The sequence below is a fragment of the Galeopterus variegatus genome, unplaced genomic scaffold (genome assembly GCF_000696425.1).
Source record: "Galeopterus variegatus unplaced genomic scaffold, G_variegatus-3.0.2 Scaffold12104, whole genome shotgun sequence".
NCBI lineage: Eukaryota > Metazoa > Chordata > Mammalia > Dermoptera > Cynocephalidae > Galeopterus > Galeopterus variegatus.
In genome coordinates, this window is record NW_007738215.1 from 34605 (window position 1) to 43013 (window position 8409).

Genomic DNA, 8409 nt, shown 5'->3' on the forward strand with positions numbered 1-8409 from the left:
TTTTGCAAGTGATTTTGCGTTTTCTGATATAAAATTGTGACTACATTATTTTGACATAATTTTAAAATTCCTATTTTATTATTATGACCCTTTATATCTTTCCATATTTACATTTGTGTGCCCTTCCCCCCTTTTTTTGTCTTTTGCAATCTTGACAGAGGTTTGTTTCTTATTCTTTTTAAGTATTAACTTCTAACTTTGTTGATCCTCACTATTACATGTTTGATTTTTACTTATTACTCATCTATTTTTTTACTTTTACTTTCTGTAGGTTTATTTTGCATTTTTTAAAACTTTTTTTTTTCCCCCTTTTTGTCTTTTTTCGTGACCAGCAACGGATCGCAACCCTCAGTGTCGCGCCCGTATCGGACGGGGACCAGCAACGGGATCGCAACCCTCGGCGTTGCTCCCGCACCTCGCTCAGCCAGTGAGCGGCCGGTCTGTATGTGGGATCTGAACCCTCGGCGGGAGCGCCGCCGCGCTTCCCAAGCGGCGCACTGTAGCAGTGTGCCACCGGGCTGGCCCCTTAAAACTTTTTAGATGAGTACTTAACTCATTGATTTTTAGCTTTTCCTTCTTTCATATATAAGGATTTAGTTCAGAGCGCCGCCGCGCTTCCCAAGCGGCGCACTGTAGCAGTGTGCCACCGGGCCGGCCCCTTAAAACTTTTTAGATGAGTACTTAACTCATTGATTTTTAGCTTTTCCTTCTTTCATATATAAGGATTTAGTTCAGTTTTGATATGGAGCATTTTCATTCTTGTTTAGTTCATGCTTAAATTTTATGTTTTCTTTTTTGACCCGTTAGTTATTTGGAAGTGTAATATTTAATTTACAAATAGATTTAGCATTTTAAAATTATCTTTGCATTATATTTTATTTCTAACTCAATAACATTGTTGTAATTTGTATAATTTGCTGTGTTTTTAATTATTTGTAGCTTGATTAGATTTGTATTATAGGTTATTCAAGGTTAATTTTTATAAATATCTTATGTGTGCTTAAAAAATAACATGCTCTCTAATTTTGGGATTCAGTGCTCAATATATGTTCATGAGAGCAAACTTATTAATCATATTGTTCAAATCTTTCATGCATTTATACAAGTTTTCATACATTTACTAAGTTTGGTTTTTGGATCTCTTAATAGTGAAAATCAGATCTTCCAGTATGATAATGGATTTATAAAGTTCTGCCTACCATCTGTCAATGTTTTCTGTATCCATCTTTGACTACATAATTGGGTGCAAAAAAAAGTAGAATTGCTCCATATCTATCATATGATTTGGAAGCTTTTATCCCAAATAATGGCATTTGCCTTAAATTCTATTTTGACTCATAATGAAATAACTTCAACAGCTTTATATTTGTTGATGATTCTATGTTTTTTCTTATTTTTTAAGCTTAAAATGAATTATCTTGTGAATTTCATGTAGATGGATTATTTTTAAAAATTTGGTAATCTCTATAAGTGTTTCTTTCAACCCATTCTGTGCCTTCTATTACTACTGATTTTGGGGGTTTTTTTATGTATAAACATGTCATCTTTTAAATTGATATTTTTCTATTTACCCTATACAATTTTGATAGTGAATGATTTATTTATACATTTAGATGGTTATGTTTGTATTTAAACACATTTAATAAATTCTGAAGTAAGACAATATCTATATGCCTCCCTCCAAAATACAAAACTTTGGAGTATTTTAACTATGATCAAAAAGTAACCAACAATACTAAACATTAATTATTTTTAGTCAAATATCCCCCTTCTATATTAGTATTTTAAACACCCCCTATTTTTTACTTATTTCACAAACAATTATAAAATGTTTACCTGTGCAAAGCACTATTTTTAACACTTTAAAATTTTACATTTTTTTTCTTTAACTTTTATTTCCTTATCCTTGTGAAAGATAACACATCGTGATTATAAAGTGGATATGTGACTTGTATAGAATTTACTACAAGCCAGAGAGGAAAAAAGAGCAGTGCTAAATCCTACATTTGACACCTAGTCTACTAACATTTGACCCTTTGACCTTCATTAATGAGATGTCTTAGATCATATCTCACCCACCCACCCCAGACACATAATTAATGGAGAGAATGGTCTCAGGCTGCTCAGGAAAGAAATTCACAATAGGACGATCTAGTTGTGCTAGCAACATTACATTCAATTGTCAGTTTGGGATTGCTTTCGTTCACTCCCTTGAACAGCTTCTGTATTTTCATATTATATTCATCTACCTTCAACCTAAGTGTCTTCAGGGGTCCGTTCTTTTATTTTAAAGCCTCAAAGAGCAACATTACTCCACTCTGCCCCAAGTTATTCTGGAACAGGTCCAGAGTTTCCAGCTTCTCATTCCTGGGGAGAGCAGACACAAGGTCCTCACAGCAGAAAGGGGTGATGGAGCAGCCCCAGAGCCCCAGGCATTTTAGATTACAATCTGGATCCTTTAAAGCCTCACAGAGAAATGACACTCCAGCAGTGATGGGATTGAAACTCAGGTCCAAGTTTGTTAGGCTAGAGTCTTCTTGGAGTATCTTTAAGAGATGTTCACAGCCCTGTTTGGTTACATTGCAGTTTGATAACGTAAGGTTCTGTAGTTTACATTCCGGGCAACTCAAGCCCTCATACAGAAGTTTGACCCCACCATCCCCGAGGTCATTCTTGGCCAAGCACAAGTATGTCAGCCTCTGGTTAACCATCAAAATAGAAGCAAGGTCCTTACAAGAGACTGTTGTAAGATGACACTTTTCCAACGATAACCTCTGCAGAGAACATTTTGGATGTCTCAAAGTCATACACAGCACCTTGGCACCCTCATCTAGGAGCTCATTGTCTGAGAGGTCCAGGTACATCAGGAACTGGTTGATTTTGAAGGCCAAGGAGAAATCAGCCCATTGCTGAGTAGTGGCAGAACTAGATCCCAACCTCAGATACTGTAGGTTGCATCTTGAGTGTTTGAGGGTCTCATACAACATTTTCAACATCATCTCATCCCACTGGACACAGCCTTCTATTGTCAGGTGAGTCAAGGTCTTCTTACCAATGAAAGCCAGATGGAAATCTCGATAACCATCTCTAATCACCACTTTCTTCAGATGACAGGTGACACGGCTTAAATAATCACAAAGAATCCTCACTGTGGAGTGACTCAGAAAGCTTTGACTCACATCCAGAAATCACATCCAGAGTCCTGTTTGAGCTGACCACAGAGCACAGATTTCTCCAGTGGTGAAGAATATAGCAGTCGGCTTGAGACCTCTCAAACTGAGGTGCTGATTCTGAAGTATCATTCTCCAAGAATATTTATCCCCTTGGCTACCTGCAGTGTAAGTCCCTGCAAGTTCTGGCAATGCTTGAGGCAGAACAAAGAGTGGTGATGTCTGTCTTATCTTCCAAGAGCAGAGACATTTCCTTGAAGTAGGCCATTGCACCCTTCACAACCTCTTCATCCTGAGATTCATAGAGACAATACAAAACCTCCTTTGTGTCCATCATTGAGAGGATGGGTTTCTCCTCATTGGAGGTTGCTTTGCATTTCAGTCTTTCCTGTTTGATCTCTATTGATATTTGGCAACCAAAAGTTGTCTCCAGCTCCTTGGCTCTCTTTTCATTCAAGAGAACAAAAAAGTATCCCACTTGGGTCAGGTTGGTGTTACTTAATCTTTCTTTCTTGGAGAACTGCTTCTGCACATCCCCAATGTCCCACCTTTGGCTATCCCCATCTTCCTCCTCATTCTCCAGGACATAAAACATAGCCGCAAAAAATTGCTGGACACTGAGGTGGATGAAGGAGTAGCAGCCCTAAAACTATTACTATTTTAATCCTCAAAATAATCTTATGGGTTTTTTTTATATTTTAACATTTTTTGCTTTTTTTGTTTTGTTTCTGCATATGTTTACCATTTTATCTTCATTACCATTCACTTCTAGATTGAAGTATCTTTTCTGTATTTAACTTATTTGTTCCTGAGATACACTGTCTAGAAGTTCTTCTAGTAAGAGTTCCTTGCTGATAAATTTTCTAACGTTTTCTAGAAAATGACTTTATTCTGCCCTTTTTCTTGAACAATGGCTTACCTACACAAAAATAATCATACAACGATTAGTTAAATGATCTCCTTTTATTATTTTGTGCACAATTTTCTACATTCCACTGATGCTAGAGGGAAGTTTGCTGTTGGTATTATTGCTTTCTCTTTATTAGGTAATTTTCAATTCTACTTTGGGTGCTTTTAAAATCTAAATCTTCTCCTGGTCTTTGAAAATTTAAAACTTTACCCAAATTTGCCTAAACGTGGATTTATATTTATTACTTTTGTGTTTTATTGCGTTTCCTAAATCTGAGCATTTCTGTCCTCATTTTTCCTGGAAAATTTGAATAAATTATCGCTTTAAATATTGCCTATCCAAAACCTTCCATATTTGTACCTCTGGAATTCCAATTAAATTTTTCTTAGACTTTCTTGCTTTACTTCCTTATCTATAATTATCCCTCTTTTATGTTTGTTTTCTATTTTTTTGTAAATTTATTTATAATATATATTTTATAATTAAATTAATATATTTTATAATTTTAAGTTACGTATATATATAATTATACATATATACACTAACATTATATATAAAAATATTATATATATATATATATTTTAGACCTTTCTCTGTTGAGTTGTTTCTGTTATTTAAAGCATTTACTGACTTCTTAATTGAAATATTTCTATTTTGCATTTCTAGGTGTTATTTTTTTTTTAAGTTACCTGTTCAATTTTGTTGGTCTAATGTTGCCTTCTCATATTTTTAACTCTCTCTTATAATTCATTAAACATTTTATAATTGTTTGTGGAATATACTATAAAGTATATGTACTTCACAGGACCTGGTTTTCCAAAGTCTTGCAGTTTCAAATATTGACCTTGCAAGGACAGGAAATTTTCCTCAGGCTGTAAGTCTCTGTTGCAAGATAAGAATTATGGCACAGCAGGATGCTGGCTCAAAGACAGACTAGTTACTGATTGATATGTAAAGATACTGAGAAATTGCTATAAGACGGAATGTTTGCTAAGATGAAGCTTGTGTTGATAAGACCACTTAATTACCTTACTGGAATGTCATCTGGCTTGTTTCACTGAAAGTTACCAGCCTATACTGTTAAACTATAACCCCACCTATGTCTCTTCCTGTAATTCCTGGTCTGGAAAATAAATGCAGGAAGAGAACCCCAATTCAATGTTAATTTTCCCAAGTAAGGGATGCCTCTTGCTGGAGGATCCTGGGAAAGTTAACCACTTCAGAGCTTCTCACTGCTTGGAAGAGATGGGCTTTCAGTAATCCTTTGCATCTCCATCACCCAAGGAAAGTGGGGTGACAAATCCGTGGGGGGCAAAGCAACACGAAGCAACAATTGTTCTATAGACTTTATATAATCATTTCAAAATCTTTTGCCCTTAAGGTTTGAATACTCCTAGTTGTTATTTTTGCTCCTGTTCATAGTGGCTTGTTTCCTCATATGTGATGGAATTTGGAATTACGCTCGTATTTGATAAGCAAAATTTGTGAGAATTTTGATAACTTTATTTCAGTGTGTTTTTCCCCAAAAGAGATTTATTTGTGATCATCTTAAATATAACTTCCTAGCTGGAGGTTTTCCAGGCTACTACAAAAGAAGTGAATATTCAAATTCTTTATATGAATGCTAGCAGAACTCTGGTCACTGTTTCTCAGTCTATGGTTTGTTTTCCTAGCAAGAGCAGACAGTGACAAAGGCAATACACCTTATTGTCTCTCTTTTCTGGAGAGCAGTACTTCTGTTTGTGTTTATTTTTTCTCAGCGGGTTACTCATTTGATGGTGTAGCCTTTGTGGTAGGATCTCAGTTCCAATTCCCCATTTTGCAGAGAACCCAAGCTTTGTCACATTTACGCAGCACAGCTATTAAAACCTAAAGCTTTAAGTTCATAGAAAACAAATTCTCTCACAGCACTGTCACTGCTAGTTTATGCTGAACATTCAGGTTTTAAGGCTTTCAGGTCCCTCTTCCATTTGTCTCCTGGAAGTACTCTTACTTCTTTCTGCATTTAGTTATATATTTTTGAAAGAAAGTCTATTGTTTGTGTCCATAAGATTTATTTGTGTGTGTGTGTGTGCGTCTGTATGTGTGTGCATGTGTAAAACATAGTTCCTTAAAATCTTTTTGCTAAAATCAACAATAACCTCCATGTCTTTATATACAGTGGAATTTAATTAACTTTTCTAAAATTCAACTTATCTTTTAGCAGCATTGAATAGTGTGGACACTTCCATCTTTGCAACATTGTCTTTGCTTGGCTTGTTTTTCTCCTATCTGGGTGGCTGCTCTTTCTGACTCCTTTAATTTTTATGTTACTTAACAGACATTAAATGATTAAATTGTCTAAGCTTTATCCTAGGTTCTGTCTTCTTTAACTATACTTTTTCTCTGAGTGTTCCTGCTACTTTCATTATGAACGATTACCAATAGGGATCTTTTTAGAGCACAAATCTGATCATTTTAACCACTGCCTACATTTATTCCCTGTTTTTCAATGCTCTAAGAATAGAGATAAATTTGATCAGCATTGTCCACAAAGGCCTTGGAGAAGATCTGTTCCCCCCTCTCTCTCCAGCAGCATGCTTTCCCCTTCTCCTCTGAGGTTTGCACTGGCCTTCCCTAGTCCTTCATATTTCCCTTTGCTCACACCTAACACAGGCCTTTTACATAGTGTTTCCCTGTGCCTGACACACACTTCCATTTCCTTGGCCTGTAAAGTAACGCTCACCTGTTCTACAGAAACCAGTTCTACAGAACTCATAGTTATCCCAGAGCTGCCTTTTCTGATTGCCTTGGATATCTCAAATACATCTTTAGTTGATTCTTACTTATTCATTGAACACATATTATGGAGAACCTACTATGTGCTAGAATTGTTCTATATGTTGAAATAAATCTAGCTATAAAGAAAACACATCAAACCTCTTTGTACATAGTTGGGGGAGGTGCTAGGAAATAGCAATAAACAAACAAATCTGTATTATTCAGAAAATATTAATTGGGAAAAAAGACTCCTTCTTAGCATGGATCACAGTTTCAATTTCAAATTTGTTTCTGTGTTCTTCTATTAGAATAGTATACTTCATTCTGAAGGACTCATCAGCAACTCATAGAGAATAAATAAAGGACAGGAACAAAAAACAAAAGGGAAAAAAAAAAGCAAGAAAAGAGCAGAAGAAAAGACAGAGGTGAAGTGAGATGCACCCAACTTGCAGACTGTTTCTATAACACGGGGAGACAGGGTAAAAATATGTGAATTTTATTTCTCAGCCACTTCTTGACTGTGAGGGGAGAATAAAGGGACTTGAGTTAGAGCAAAGGCAGAAATCATTAATCTGAGAACCTGACATAAAGCAGCTGACCAAATACAAAACAGGAGAAATAAAGGAAGATCCATCAAAAAAGAGCCCTTTGATCTAAGAATCTTTACAGTGACCCAGACTACTGCCAAGTAATATACTCAACTTAAATTGAAGAAATAATATACACCCATAGACCACCTTTACCCTCCTCTGCTTTGGGGAGTGCAGGGAAACTGCCGTCTGATTTACCCCTCTCATTTTGCTGAACACAGAGTTATCTGAAGGCTCATAAATGAAAAGTGTGCAGCCTCCCAGCTGAAACACGAAAGCAATGATTTAAACAGTACCCAGAAAAGCAGTTGGAGTTGAATGAAGAGAGGAAAGAGAAAGGAAGTAAAAGTGGCCTGACTCATCCTACCATTTTATAGATAAAAATCAAAAGAGGAGAGCAAAGGAGCAATTAGAAGCACCCAAACTGAGAACCATTTTCCACAGTATGCTTTTGGATATTGAAGTTAACAAATTCAGAAATGGGGTTAATGATATGATTTAGTGTTATAAAAATAATAATCACAATAAAAAAAGATTTTAAAATGTATGGATTATCAGAAAAGATTCTGTACAACTATTTAAACATGTAAATATATACTAATATGTATGTCACATGCACGTGTATGTATGCCCACATACATATATCATAGGTATAAATATATTAAAATAATAAATATATATCATACATAAAATATAGGTATGCATATGTGTATGAATATGCATGTAATTTATATATAATAAGATGACACAATGAAAACACTAGTAGTCCCCTCTTATCCATGGGGGACAGTGTATGCCTCAAACCATATATATTACCGAATCTTACATACGCTATGCTTTTTCCTGCACAAACATACTTATGCTAGAGTTTAATTTATACATTAAGCACAGTAAGATTAACAATTGATAATAAAATAAGACAATTGTAATAATATACTATAATAAAAATTATATGAATGTCTTCTGTCTCTCTCTCAAA

General features: G+C 35.3%; 1 pseudogene; it reads right to left on the reverse strand.

Annotated features, from left to right (window-relative positions):
- Nucleotides 1-2123: 2123 nt before the first annotated feature.
- Nucleotides 2124-6838, reverse strand: LOC103610941 (annotated as a pseudogene).
- Between the last annotated feature and the right edge of the window lie 1571 nt (nucleotides 6839-8409).